Raw genomic sequence first — 17,205 nt, forward strand, 5'->3', positions numbered from 1 at the left:
AATACCTAATTTACACTGTAATAACTTTTAGCATAAAACTGCTAACACAGTGACAGTGGAAATGACACAGAACTACCTACAATGTTAACATTTACCTCATAGATGTTGAAAAATTAATAAGAAAATACCTACATTATAATGTAATAACATTTAACATCAAAATGCTAACACAGTGACAGTGGAAAGGACAGAGTCATCCAGAACATCAGCATTTACCTCAGATATGTTGAAAAATTATTACGAAAATACTTAAATTACACTGTAATTACACATAACATCAAACTGCTAACACAGTGACAGTGGAAATGACACAGAACTACCTACAATGTTAACATTTACCTCAGATATGTTGAAAAATTAATTAGAAAATACCTACATTACACTGTAATAACATTTAGCATAAAACTGCTAACAGAGTGACAGTGGAAATGACCCAGAATTACTTACAATGTTAACATTTACCTCAGATATGTTGAAAAATTAATAAGAAAATACCTACATTACACTGTAATAACATTTAGCATCAAACTGCTAACACAGTGACAGTGGAAATGACAGTCGTCCAGAAAGTCAACATTTACCTCAGATGTGTTGAAAAATTATTACAAAAATACTTAAATTACACTGTAATTACACTTAACATCAAACTGCTAACACAGTGACAGTGGAAATGACACAGAATTACATATAATGTTAACATTTACCTCAGTTATGTTGAAAAATTAATAAGAAAATACCTAAATTACACTGTAATAACATTTAGCATAAAACTGCTAACACAGTGAAAGTGGATATGACACAGAACTACCTACAATGTTAACATTTACCTCAGATATGTTGAAAAACTAATAAGAAAATACCTACATTACACTGTAATAACATTTAGCATCAAACTGCTAACACAGTGACAGTGGAAATGACAGAGTCATCCAGAACATCAACATTTACCTCAGATAAGTTGAAAAATTATTACGAAAATACTTAAATTACACTGTAATTACACTTAACATCAAACTGCTAACACAGTGACAGTGGAAATGACACAGAATTACATATAATGTTAACATTTACCTCAGTTATGTTGAAAAATTAATAAGAAAATACCTAAATTACACTGTAATAACATTTAGCATAAAACTGCTAACACAGTGAAAGTGGATATGACACAGAACTACCTACAATGTTAACATTTACCTCAGATATGTTGAAAAACTAATAAGAAAATACCTACATTACACTGTAATAACATTTAGCATCAAACTGCTAACGCAGTGACAGTGGAAATGACATAGAGTCATCCAGAACATCAACATTTACCTCAGATATGTTGAAAAATTATTACGAAAATACTTAAATTACACTGTAATTACACTTAACATCAAACTGCTAACACAGTGACAGTGGAAATGACACAGAACTAACTACAATGTTAACATTTACCTCAGATATGTTGAAAAATTAATAAGAAAATACCTACATTACACTTTAATAACATTTAGCATCAAACTGCAAACACAGTGACAGTGGAAATGACAGAGTCATCCAGAACATCAACATTTACCTCAGATATGTTGAAAAATTATTACGAAAATACTTAAATTACACTGTAATTAACTTAACATCAAACTGCTAACACAGTGACAGTGGAAATGACACAGAATTACATATAATGTTAGGATTTACCTCATATGTTGAAAAATTAATAAGAAAATACCTAATTTACCCTGTAATAATATTTAGCATCAAACTGCTAACACAGTGACAGTGGAAATGACACAGAACTACCTACAATGTTAACATTTACCTCATAGATGTTGAAAAATTAATAAGAAAATACCTACATTATAATGTAATAACATTTAACATCAAAATGCTAACACAGTGACAGTGGAAATGACAAAGAATTACCTACAATGTTAACATTTACCTCAGTTATGTTGAAAAATTAATAAGAAAATACCTAAATTACACTGTAATAACATTTAGCATAAAACTGCTAACACAGTGAAAGTGGATATGACACAGAACTACCTACAATGTTAACATTTACCTCAGATATGTTGAAAAACTAATAAGAAAATACCTACATTACACTGTAATAACATTTAGCATCAAACTGCTAACACAGTGACAGTGGAAATGACATAGAGTCATCCAGAACATCAACATTTACCTCAGATATGTTGAAAAATTATTACGAAAATACTTAAATTACACTGTAATTACACTTAACATCAAACTGCTAACACAGTGACAGTGGAAATGACACAGAATTACATATAATGTTAACATTTACCTCAGTTATGTTGAAAAATTAATAAGAAAATACCTAAATTACACTGTAATAACATTTAGCATAAAACTGCTAACACAGTGAAAGTGGATATGACACAGAACTACCTACAATGTTAACATTTACCTCAGATATGTTGAAAAACTAATAAGAAAATACCTACATTACACTGTAATAACATTTAGCATCAAACTGCTAACACAGTGACAGTGGAAATGACAGAGTCATCCAGAACATCAACATTTACCTCAGATATGTTGAAAAATTATTATGAAAATACTTAAATTACACTGTAATTACACTTAACATCAAACTGCTAACACAGTGACAGTGGAAATGACACAGAACTAACTACAATGTTAACATTTACCTCAGATATGTTGAAAAATTAATAAGAAAATACCTACATTACACTTTAATAACATTTAGCATCAAACTGCAAACACAGTGACAGTGGAAATGACAGAGTCATCCAGAACATCAACATTTACCTCAGATATGTTGAAAAATTATTACGAAAATACTTAAATTACACTGTAATTAACTTAACATCAAACTGCTAACACAGTGACAGTGGAAATGACACAGAATTACATATAATGTTAGGATTTACCTCATATGTTGAAAAATTAATAAGAAAATACCTAATTTACCCTGTAATAATATTTAGCATCAAACTGCTAACACAGTAACAGTGGAAATGACAGAGTCATCCAGAACATTAACATTTACCTCAGATATGTTGAAAAATTATTACGAAAATACTTAAATTACACTGTAATTAACTTAACATCAAACTGCTAACACAGTGACAGTGGAAATGACACAGAATTACCTATAATGTTAACATTTACCTCAGTTATGTTGAAAAATTAATAAGAAAATACCTAAATTACACTGTAATAACATTTAGCATAAAACTGCTAACACAGTGAAAGTGGATATGACACAGAACTACCTACAATGTTAACATTTACCTCAGATATGTTGAAAAACTAATAAGAAAATACCTACATTACACTGTAATAACATTTAGCATCAAACTGCTAACACAGTGACAGTGGTAATGACAGAGTCATCCAGAACATCAACATTTACCTCAGATATGTTGAAAAATTATTACGAAAATACTTAAATTACACTGTAATTACACTTAACATCAAACTGCTAACACAGTGACAGTGGAAATGACACAGAACTAACTACAATGTTAACATTTACCTCAGATATGTTGAAAAATTAATAAGAAAATACCTACATTACACTTTAATAACATTTAGCATCAAACTGCAAACACAGTGACAGTGGAAATGACAGAGTCATCCAGAACATCAACATTTACCTCAGATATGTTGAAAAATTATTACGAAAATACTTAAATTACACTGTAATTAACTTAACATCAAACTGCTAACACAGTGACAGTGGAAATGACACAGAATTACATATAATGTTAGGATTTACCTCATATGTTGAAAAATTAATAAGAAAATACCTAATTTACCCTGTAATAATATTTAGCATCAAACTGCTAACACAGTAACAGTGGAAATGACAGAGTCATCCAGAACATTAACATTTACCTCAGATATGTTGAAAAATTATTACGAAAATACTTAAATTACACTGTAATTAACTTAACATCAAACTGCTAACACAGTGACAGTGGAAATGACACAGAATTACCTATAATGTTAACATTTACCTCAGTTATGTTGAAAAATTAATAAGAAAATACCTAAATTACACTGTAATAACATTTAGCATAAAACTGCTAACACAGTGAAAGTGGATATGACACAGAACTACCTACAATGTTAACATTTACCTCAGATATGTTGAAAAACTAATAAGAAAATACCTACATTACACTGTAATAACATTTAGCATCAAACTGCTAACACAGTGACAGTGGTAATGACAGAGTCATCCAGAACATCAACATTTACCTCAGATATGTTGAAAAATTATTACGAAAATACTTAAATTACACTGTAATTACACTTAACATCAAACTGCTAACACAGTGACAGTGGAAATGACACAGAACTAACTACAATGTTAACATTTACCTCAGATATGTTGAAAAATTAATAAGAAAATACCTACATTACACTTTAATAACATTTAGCATCAAACTGCAAACACAGTGACAGTGGAAATGACAGAGTCATCCAGAACATCAACATTTACCTCAGATATGTTGAAAAATTATTACGAAAATACTTAAATTACACTGTAATTACACTTAACATCAAACTGCTAACACAGTGACAGTGGAAATGACACAGAACTAACTACAATGTTAACATTTACCTCAGATATGTTGAAAAATTAATAAGAAAATACCTACATTACACTTTAATAACATTTAGCATCAAACTGCAAACACAGTGACAGTGGAAATGACAGAGTCATCCAGAACATCAACATTTACCTCAGATATGTTGAAAAATTATTACGAAAATACTTAAATTACACTGTAATTAACTTAACATCAAACTGCTAACACAGTGACAGTGGAAATGACACAGAATTACATATAATGTTAGGATTTACCTCATATGTTGAAAAATTAATAAGAAAATACCTAATTTACCCTGTAATAATATTTAGCATCAAACTGCTAACACAGTGACAGTGGAAATGACAGAGTCATCCAGAACATTAACATTTACCTCAGATATGTTGAAAAATTATTACGAAAATACTTAAATTACACTGTAATTAACTTAACATCAAACTGCTAACACAGTGACAGTGGAAATGACACAGAATTACCTATAATGTTAACATTTACCTCAGATATGTTGAAAAATTAATAAGAAAATACCTAAATTACACTGTAATAACATTTAGCATAAAACTCCTAACACAGTGACAGTGGAAATGACAGAGTCATCCCAAACGTCACCATTTACTTCAGATGTGTTGACAAATTATTATGAAAATACTTAAATTACACTGTAATTACACTTAACTTCAAACTGCTAACACAGTGACAGTGGAAATGACACAGAATTACGTTCAATGTTAACATTTACCTCAGATATGTTGGAAAATTAATAAGAAAATGCCTAAATTACACTGTAATAACATTTAGCATAAAACTGCTAACACAGTGACAGTGGAAATGTCATAGAGTCATCCCAAACGTCAACATTTACTTCAGATGTGTTGACAAATTATTATGAAAATACTTAAATTACACTGTAATTACACTTAACAAAAAATGCTAACACAGTGACAGTGGAATTGACAGAGTCATCCAGAATGTCAACATTTACCTCAGATGTGTTGGAAAATTATTATGAAAATACTTAAATTACACTGTAATTACACTGAACTTCAAACTGCTAACACAGTGACAGTGGAAATGACACAGAATTACCTACAAAGTTAACATTTACCGTACCTCAGATATGTTGAAAAATTAATGAGAAAAAACCTAAATTACACTGTAATAACATTTAGCATAAAACTGCTAACACAGTGGCAGTGGAAATGACATAGAGTCATGCCAAACGTCAACATTTACTTCAGATGTGTTGACAAATTATTATGAAAATACTTAAATTACACTGTAATTACACTTAACAAAAAATGCTAACACAGTGACAGTGGAAATGACAGAGTCATCCAGTATGTCAACATTTACCTCAGATGTGTTGGAAAATTATTATGAAAATACTTAAATTACACTGTAATTACACTGAACTTCAAACTGCTAACACAGTGACCGTGGAAATGACACATAATTACCTACAATGTTAACATTTACCTCTGATATGTTGAAAAATTAATAAGAAAAGACGTACATTACACTGTAATAATATTTAGCACCAAACTGCTAACACAGTGACAGTGGAAATGACATAGCCATCCAGAACATCAACATTTACCTCAGATATGTTGAAAAATTATTACAAAAATACTTAAATTACACTGTAATTACACTCAACATCAAACTGCTAACACAGTGACAGTGGAAATGACACAGAATTACCTACAATGTTAAGATTTACCTCAGATATTTTGAAAAATTATTATGAAAATATTTAAATTACACTGTAATTACACTTAACAAAAAATGCTAACACAGTGACAGTGGAAATGACATAGAGTCATCCAGAATGTCAAAATTTACCTCAGATGTGTTGAAAAATAATTATGAAAATACTTAAATTACACTGTAATTACACTTAACTTCAAACTGCTAACACAGTGACAGTGGAAATGACACAGAATTACCTACAATGTAAACATTTACCGTACCTCAGATATGTTGAACAATTAATAAGCAAATACCGACATTACACTGTAATAACATTTACCATCAAACTGCTAACACAGTGACAATGGAAATGACAGAGTCATCCAGAACGTCAACATTTACCTCAGATATGTTGAAAAATTAATAAGAAAATACCTACATTACACTGTAATAACATCTAGCATCAAACTGCTAACACAGTGACAGTGGAAATGACAGAGTCATCCCGAACGTCAACATTTACCTCAGATGTGTTGAAAAATTATTACGAAAATACTTAAATTACACTGGAATTACACTTAACATCAAACTGCTAACACAGTGACAGTGGAAATGACACAGAAGTACCTACAATGTTAACATTTACCTCAGATATGTTAAAAAATTAATAAGAAAATACCTACATTACACTGTAATAACATTTAGAATAAAACTGCTAAAACAGTGACAGTGGAAATGACAGAGTCTTCCCAAACGTTAACATTTACCACAGATGTGTTGAAAAATTATTACGAAAATGCTTAAATTACACTGTAATTACACTTAACTTCAAACTGCTAACACAGTGACAGTGGAAATGACACAGAATTACCTACAATGTTAACATTTACCGTACCTCAGATATGTTGAACAATTAATAAGCAAATACCGACATTACACTGTAATAACATTTACCATCAAACTGCTAACACAGTGACAATGGAAATGACACTGAGTCATCCCGAGCATCAACATTTACCTCAGATATGTTGAAAAATTAATAAAATACCTACATTACACTGTAATAACATCTAGCATCAAACTGCTAACACAGTGACAGTGGAAATGACAGAGTCATCCAGAAGGTCAACATTTACCTCAGATGTGTTGAAAAATTATTACGAAAATACTTAAATTACACTGTAATTACACTTAACATCAAACTGCTAACACAGTGACAGTGGAAAAGACACAGAACTACCTACAATGTTAACATTTACATCAGATATGTTGAAAAATTAATAAGAAAATACCGACATTACACTGTAATGACATTTAGCATCAAACTGCTAACACAGTGACAGTGGAAATGACACAGAGTCATCCCGAACATCAACATTTACTTCAGATATGTTGAAAAATGTTTCCGAAAATGCTTAAATTACACTGTAATTACACTTAACATCAAACTGCCAACACAGTGACAGTGGAAATGACATAGACTCATCCAGGACAACAACATTTAACTCAGATGTGTTGAAAAATTATTACGAAAATACTTAAATTACACTGTAATTACACTTAACATCAAACTGCTAACACAGTGACAGTGGAAATGACACTGAATTACCTATGATGTTAACATTTACCTCAGATATGTTGAACAATTAATAAGAAAATACCTAAATTACACTGTAATAACATTTAGCATAAAACTGCTAACACAGTGACAGTGGAAATGACAGAGTCATCCCAAACGTCAACATTTACTTCAGATGTGTTGACAAGTTATTATGAAAATACTTAAATTACACTGTAATTACACTTAACTTCAAACTGCTAACACAGTGACCGTGGAAATGACACAGAATTATCTACAATGTTAACATTTCCCTCAGATATAATGAAAAATTAATAAGAAAATAACTACATTACACTGTAATAATATTTAGCATCAAACTGCTAACACAGTGACAGTGGAAATTACACAGAATTACCTATAATGTTAACATTTACCTCAGATATGTTGAAAAATTAATTAGAAAATACCTACATTGCACTGTAATAACATTTAGCATCAAACTGCTAACAGAGCGACAGTGGAAATGACATAGAGTCATCCCAATCGTCAACATTTACTTCAGAAGTGTTGACAAATTATTATGAAAATACTTAAATTACACTGTAATTACACTTAACTTCAAACTGCTAACACAGTGACCGTGGAAATGACACATAATTACCTACAATGTTAACATTTACCTCAGATATGTTGAAAAATTAATAAGAAAATACGTACATTACACTGTAATAATATTTAGCATCAAACTGCTAACACAGTGACAGTGGAAATGACATAGCCATCCAGAACATCAACATTTACCTCAGATGTGTTGAAAAATTATTACAAAAATACTTAAATTACACTGTAATTAACTTAACATCAAACTTCTAACACAGTGACAGTGGAAATGACACAGAATTACGTACAATGTTAACATTTACCTCAGATATGTTGAAAAATTAGTAAGAAAATACCTACATTACACTGTAATAACATTTAGCATCAAACTGCTAACACAGTGACAGTGGAAATGACAGAGTCGTCCAGAACATCAACATTTACCTCAGATGTGTTGAAAAATTATTACGAAAATACTTAAATTACACTATAATAACATTTAACATCAAACTGCTAACACAGTGACAGTGGAAATGACACAGAATAACTTACAATGTTAACATTTACCTCAGATATGTTGAAAAATTAATAAGAAAATAACTACATTACACTGTAATAATATTTAACATCAAATTGCTAACACAGTGACAGTGAAAATGACACAGAATTACCTACAATGTTAACATTTACCTCAGATATTTTGAAAAATTAATAAGAAAATACCTACATTACACTGTAATAACATTTAGCATCAAACTGCTAACACAGTGACAGTGGAAATGACACAGAGTCATCCCGAACGTCAATATTTACCTCAGATGTGTTGAAAAATTATTACAAAAATATTTAAATTCCACTGTAATTACACTTAACAAAAAATGCTAACACAGTGACAGTGGAAATGACATAGAGTCATCCAGAACGTCAACATTTACCTCAGATGTGTTGAAAAATTATTATGAAAATACTTAACTTACACTGTAATTACACTTAACTTCAAACTGCTAACACAGTGACAGTGGAAATGACACAGAATTACCTACAATGTTAACATTTACCGTACCTCAGATATGTTGAAAAATTAATAAGAAAATACCGACATTGCACTGTAATAACATTTAGCATTTAGAGGTGAGAGATAAAGCCAGGGCTAAATCCCATTCCACCACCATCACCAGGTAGTCCAGAGGCATTGTGGGTAATGTAGGAAATATACGACCTGATCAATTTTAATTCTATATGATGATCACAAACATAATCAGAAGCCCAACACTGATAAGGGAGGAGCAATAACCAGCTTATGAACACTGTTATTAACACTGGGGCATGTCCAATATTTACTCATCAACTCGGGTTGTGTGTAACGTGTGTAAACGTAAGAATTAATGTTGATACTTGCTCAGTGTTTAATGTAGTATTTCATTATTTTTTTATTGCTAATGAGGAGTTGCACTCACTGTGATCTGAGTTTCAATAATAATAATAATAATAATAATAATAATAATAATAATAATAATAATATGTAATGAAATATCAGCCGTACACTTGACTTGAGGAGCTGTACACTAAACTGAATGTAAAAAGAAAAGCTCAGCATCATCATCCTGTGGTAAAAGTTGTGTTGTGTGTCTCAGATCTGTTATCGAACTCAATATCAAACCGTTTAATGTTGTTTGTTTCATTCATACGTTTTGCTACGAGTCTGTCTGTAAGTGTACAGGTATGTGTTACTGTTGATGGATTTATCTTTAAAAAACAAAAAACTCACTCACAGGAAGGGCTCGTGTTAAACTTCTGACTGTTTAAAGCCTGAAATGCAAATAAATTAAAAATTTCTGCTTGTACCTCTGTCATGGAAAAAAAAAAAGAATGCTTCCACTAATGATGATAATAAAAGCTAAATTAAATCTATTTCCTGTCTTTTTGTTGTTGCTGTTGTTGTTCGTTTTTTTTAAGGCAGATAAATGAATCAAAGTCAATACGTCATCTGAACACCCCAACTGGACATAATGATGCCTTTAGCAAGCAGACTTGTAGTACTCGAGTCCGACTTGTGCCCTAATTTTAAGGACTCATGACTTGACCCGGACTTGAGCACTGATGACTCGGACTTGGACTCGGACTCATATGTTAACTGCATTCAGACTCGTAAATTGGAGGCAAGGACTCAGATTTTTTCTTTATTTATTGTCACATGCCATAATAATTTGGCATAAGATATTTATATCTACATTTGTCCTAATTTCATGCAAGAGTGTCACACCTGTGCGCCTTGGCACATACATCAGATAGACTCTCGGGCACTCCGGACAGCGCACGCCAAGCGGACTCTCACATGCACCGTAAACAACTCGCACCTGCACAGGATTAAGGTGCAAATAGCGCAATGAGATATAAAAACTGTGAAAACACACTTACTTTGCAAAGTATTGAGTTGTGTTGCTGACACATTACCGAGCCTTGTTTGATTTCCTGTTTCTTGTCTCTGATTCTGCTGAGTCTACGATAGCCTGTTTGTGCTTCGCTCGACCCATCGCCTGTTTCACTGTTTTACAATCTTCTGGATTGTTTACGTGTCTTCACTTGTATTAATAAACACACCTTCTGCACTTACATCTGCCTCCCAACCATCTCTGACAGAAGTCAAGTTTATTTGTATCGCGCTTTTAACAATAAACATTGTTGCAAAGCAGCTTTACAGAATTTGAACGACTTAAAACATGAGCTAATTTTATCCCTAATCTATCCCCAATGAGCAAGCCTGTGGTGACGGTGGCAAGGAAAAACTCCCTCAGATGACATGAGGAAGAAACCTCGAGAGGAACCAGGCTCAAAAGGGAACCCATCCTCTTTTGGGCAACAACAGACAGCATGACTATAACATTAACAGTTTTAACATGAAGTCAGTTTTGCTGATGTTATAAACTCTTCATTGATGGAAACTTGAGTGCAAAACTGTTCATGACAACTGCAGTCCTAAAGTTAGCAAGTCAACTTTAGTCCTCAGCCATAAAAGCAATACTGTAAGAGTAATGCTCTTATGAATACTTAATACTCCCTGACAAAGAGAAGCACATTCACCTGTTCATACGTCATGTTCAGGAACAAACTAATGTTAATGGCGCTGAAACAGCCACCGTCAAATGGTGCGGTTGGAGTCTTGTTCTCGGACTCGACTCGAAATTTTCTTTCATGTCTTGGACTTGAACACTGGGGACTCGAGACTGGACTTGGACTCAAGATTCAGTGACTCGACTACAGCACTGTTAGCAAGTGACTAGGCCAATATAACCAAATAAATAATTTTTCTTAAAACTAGGTGTAAAACTCTCAGTAATCTGTGAGATTTTGTGTTACTCTGATTTAGGAATCTGGAGCTGGTGTTTCCTTCAGTTTCTGTTCTGAGAAGGCTAAATACATTTATACTATCAAGCTTTAATAATAAATAATCTGCTAATTAATGTAAAGTTTCTTTTAGGTTAAACAAAGAGACTCTGTGTGCCACCTAGTGGTCACTCCACTGGAGAAATGGAGACAGACTCCTTGATAAATATAAATAAATCAAATATTTTATCAGTGATTCTTATCAGACAGAACTCAACCCCAAGGAACATAAACTGGTCTAAATCAAGTCCTTCAAATAAAACACAAAGCAAGCTTCAGTTTTACAGGTTTTGTGATCAGAATTTATTTGCAGTGATCAGGTCACGGTTACATTTTCACTTTTATCCGATATTAAGACAATTAATGATCTAATTTAATTTAAAAACAACAACAACAACAACAACACATGACTGTACCTGTGCATTCAATGCCCCGCCCACTGTCAACACTTCAACCAATTAACATAAGACAAAGATGACTGATGTACAACTGGGCAAATCAGAACTCTGTACTCAAAACAGGTACTTTCTTGGAAAATATTCTGATATTAAACTGAAAACAGAAATATTTGTTCCCAGGTTGTGATGAAGCTGGAGGTAGAGAACAGATGATCTTGTGCACAAGTCCTGCTCAGGGTGGAACACATTTTCTCACTGAGTGCTCAGATAGTCACATACATTTTACATCAAGATGTTTTTCAGTGGGGCGGCACGGTGGTGTAGTGGTTAGCGCTGTCGCCTCACAGCAAGAAGGTCCGGGTTCGAGCCCCGTGGCCGGCGAGGGCCTTTCTGTGCGGAGTTTGCATGTTCTCCCCGTGTCCGCGTGGGTTTCCTCCGGGTGCTCCGGTTTCCCCCACAGTCCAAAGACATGCAGGTTAGGTTAACTGGTGGCTCTAAATTGAGCGTAGGTGTGAATGTGAGTGTAAATGGTTGTTTGTCTTTATGTGTCAGCCCTGTGATGACCTGGCGACTTGTCCAGGTTGAACCCCGCCTCTCACCCATAGTCAGCTGGGATAGGCTCCAGCTCGCCTGTGACCCTGCACAGGATAAGCGGCTACAGATAATGGATGGATGTTTCTCAGTAATTTTTGTGAGGGGGTGATTATAGGAGACTACCATTGCCAAAATATCTCTGAGGCCCTCTAGTGGCTGGCAACAGTACAATTTTTAACCACACCCACTCCCATGTTGGTGAATGGGAAAGATGTCTGTGAAGATTCTCAGTCATCCAGGTCATAGTAACTGTGGGTGGTGAAAGAGAGCAACTGGACTTGCTTGAATATTCTTGAAGACGTTTCACCTCTCATCTGAAAGGCTTCTTCAGTTCTGTTTGACTTAGGCCCTGTCCACACGGCAACGGATTCAGGTGAATCTGATAAAATTGTTTATCGTTTCGGCCTGGCGTCCACACGGCACCGGCGTTTTGGGTGCCCCAAAACGAAATCTTTTGAGAATGGGTTCCAGAGTGGAAAGATCTGGCAACGGCGCCGTTGCGAAGTCGTCTGGATGAGTAGAACGGATTTGTTTACGATGACGTCACAACCACATGACTGTGAGTGCTTCACGCCTGGCATAGACATATAAACATAGACGCCGCCTTCCGCGTAGATCATACGTCATCCTTGCCGCCATATTGGATGGGTCAAAGCAGAGAATAAAGATGCCTCATTCATGTGCTGCGTTTAACTGTACCAACAGGTTTACCGTCCAAACGAGATCACATGGGATTACCTTTCACAGGTGAGACTGGAAAAATAATTGTCATTGTATTTGGTCATTATAATGTAATTTTACAAACAGATTTTTCTGACACTGTGGCTAATATGAAGTCTCGCGCATAATAGTTTATGCGCATGCGTCCTTACTACTTCTATTGTTCTGGTGTCTCCGAAGGGACCGTCTTACAGCGCCCCTAGAGGTGTGGCATGTGTATTGCATCGTTTTCAGCAAGCGTTGCGTTGCCATATGGACCTGATATTTTACTGATCGTTGCCCATGTGGACGCGATATTTTTTTAAATAACATCTCGTTGCCATTGTTGTGTGGATGTAGCCTAAGGCCCTGTCCACACGGCAACGGATTCAGGTGACTCCGATACAATTGCTTATCGTTTAGGCCTGGCGTCCACACGGCACCGGCGTTTTGGGTGCCCAAAACGCAATTTTTTGAGAACGGGTTCCAGAGTGGAAAGATCTGGCAACGTTGCCGTTGTGAAGTCGTCTGGATGAGTAGAACGGATTTGTTTACGATGACGTCACAACCACATGACTGTGAGTGCTTCATGCCGGGTAGAAGTGTAACGAATATCACCAGGAAAAAGCCTTACAGAGCACTAGTGAGAGTGAAACACGAGCTTGGATATTATTATTATTATTATTATGTTCAGTGTTAGTTCACAGTAGTAATGCAAGAAGCAGAATAGTGACAGTAATAGTGAAGCAAAAACATGCAATTGTACAAACACTGCAGCTCTACAGCAAAATATTCATTTATGAAATGGTCTGATTCTTAACACCAGTAGTGCCAATGATCTTCTCATTGCGATGCGATGCGAGTTGTCAACAAATCCTATAACTTGGTTCATGAAACGCGCTTACAAAATATTTTCACTGTGAATATTTATTGTGTAATGGTGCAAAGTGAGAGAGAGAGGGAGAGAGAGAGAGAGAGAGAGAGAGAGAGAATAGCCCTTAGGGCAGAGTCAATCCCGCCAGCAAAAATAGGGAAAAAAAAAGAGCGATCTCACCTCTTCAGATGATGGTTTAAGTCCTACAATACATTCCTCAAAAAGGGCTTAGAAGAGCAAATTAATCCATCAACGTGTATCATTCAATTTATTCCGGACCATTAAAGACGCCGCCTTCCGCGTACGTCATCCTCGCCGCCATATTGGATAGGTCAAAGCGGAGAATAAAGATTCATGTGCTGCCTTTAACTGTACCAACAGGTTTACCGTCCAAACGAGATCACATGGGATTACCTTTCACAGGTGAGAAACAACAAATTAATCCATCAACGTGTAGTATTCAATTTATTCCGGACCATTAAAGACGCCTCCTTCTGCGTAGAATCATACCTCATCCTCGCCGCCATATTGGAAAGGTCAAAGCGGAGAATAAAGATTAGCTGCGTTTAACTGTACCAACAGGTTTGCCGTCCAAACGAGATCACATGGGATTACCTTTCACAGGTGAGACTGGAAAAATACTTTTCATTGTATTTGGTCATTATAATGTAATTTTACGAACAGATTTTCCTGACTTTGTGGCTAATATGAAGTCTCGCGCATAATAGTTTATGCGCATGCGTCCTTACTTCTTCTATTGTTCTGGTGTCTCCGAAGGGACCGTCTTACAGCGCCCCTAGAGGTGTGGCATGTGTATTGCATCGTTTTCAGCAAGCGTTGCGTTGCCATATGGACCTGATATTTTACTGATTGTTGCCCATTTGGACGCGATATATTTTCAAATAACATCTTGTTGCCGTTGTCGTGTGGATGTAGCCTAAGACATCATTTATTAGCCACCTACAATGCAGTCCTTGGCACACTTCCCACACAACTGAATGCACACCAAAACCCAGCTGTTTTCAGTGACTCACAGGAGGACAGAGAGAATCAGCATTCCATTGATCACCTTAACGGGCAATCCATTGACCACCCTAACAACTCTCGAGGCCGTTCACATCCAGCCCCCAGTGACCCACACCAACAGGATGACTCAACGACACCTTAGATGAGCTTTTCATCCATGAGAGGATAAATACCTTTTCCATCCTGATGAGCATCAACAACGCTTTTTCTGAGGTCCTCAGAAATCTCCTTTGTTCGTGCCATGATACACTTCCACAAACATGTTGTGAAGATCAGACTTTGATAGATCCCTGTTCTTTAAATAAAACAGGGTGCCCACTCACACCTGATTGTCATCCCATTGATTGAAAACACCTGACTCTAATTTCACCTTCAAATTAACTGCTAATCCTAGAGGTTCACATACTTTTGCCACTCACAGATATGTAATATTGGATCATTTTCCTCAATAAATAAATGACCAAGTATAATATTTTTGTCTCATTTGTTTAACTGGGTTCTCTTTATCTACTTTTAGGACTTGTGTGAAAATCTGATGTTTTAGGTCATATTTATGCAGAAATATAGAAAATTCTAAAGGGTTCACAAACTTTCAAGCACCACTGTATCTGCCCACAGACACCCAGAACTGTAACGTCACTATTATTGATTGAGGAGCGAAAGTTTTTGTTCTCCCTGACTCCTGGTCACAGGTAACTGTGGCTTTGTCAGGACCAAGGCCGGATTAACTGTATGGGCCTACGGCACAGTGCCCAGGGGCACTAAACACTCACAGCCAGTGGGGGGGGGGGGGGGGGGGGCACCACATGACAGAAACTTTAAAAATATTTTTCGTGAATGTTTGGACACTTAAAATGGTTATACACTTGACATTGTTAAATAGTCATATATAATTCATTATGAACACTAATTTCATAAGAACAACAACAATAATCATAATTCTGAGCAAGAGTGGCCTATGTGACCATTAACCCCCCTTTCCTCAACCTGTCAGTTGAGCCAGTCCACCTATGGTGAAATGCATCAATTTTTTAAAAACCGCGGTAGAAATGAAAAATGGACAGACATCAATTGAGTGGTTGTGCAAAGAGAAAATTAAAAAAAGAGAAAGACTCCAGGCGTGTAGCTGCAATTAAAAATGTTCCAGTGTTAGATCTTTTTTTTATAAAAACATTGACAACTGCTGTCACTACCAGCGCTGAAGCTGAAGCTAGTGAAATCAGCGATGCTAGTGAGGGAGATGGCCCTGCTAGCACTAGCCGGGGAGATGCTACAACCACAGCCAGTGTTAGCCGAGGGGTCGGCGACAATGAGGATCCCCTTGAGGAAGATGGGAGCGAGGGAGACCCCGGGGAGGAGGATATGTGCAAAGCCACTTTAAGCCAGGTAGAGATCAGCTCACACCATGGGGACGAGAAGGAAGACGAGGGTGTTATGGATGTCAACCCAGCGCAGCCGACGCCAGTAGAACACTTCTCTATTTCAACTGATCCTGCGCTATGGGGAGAACATGTCTAGGTTCATACAGAACAGATACTCTTTGAATTGATACCCATATGTACATTGTACATCTGAATATGCCGTACTGGATGTTATTTGAATTTATATTTCGAATTGAGACATTTGAATATGGATAGAATAGAGTATGGATGCTTTGAAGGTTTTTATTGAGACATACAAATATATGCTGCTCGTTTTTGAATAAGACATTTCAATATGCCTACATGCATATCGTTGTTTGTTTTCAGTGAATTTGATGGGCTGATGTAGCCTACTGTACTT

At 35.4% G+C, this 17,205-nt stretch overlaps 1 protein-coding gene across 26 annotated transcripts in view; it reads left to right on the forward strand.

Moving 5' to 3' along the window:
* LOC132900331 (NACHT, LRR and PYD domains-containing protein 12-like) overlaps positions 1-17,205 on the forward strand; it is a 664,923-nt gene that overhangs the window by 601,291 nt on the left and 46,427 nt on the right. The gene's annotated exons all lie outside the window — the stretch shown is intronic.

The sequence above is a fragment of the Neoarius graeffei genome, chromosome 16 (genome assembly GCF_027579695.1).
Source record: "Neoarius graeffei isolate fNeoGra1 chromosome 16, fNeoGra1.pri, whole genome shotgun sequence".
Classification (NCBI taxonomy): domain Eukaryota; kingdom Metazoa; phylum Chordata; class Actinopteri; order Siluriformes; family Ariidae; genus Neoarius; species Neoarius graeffei.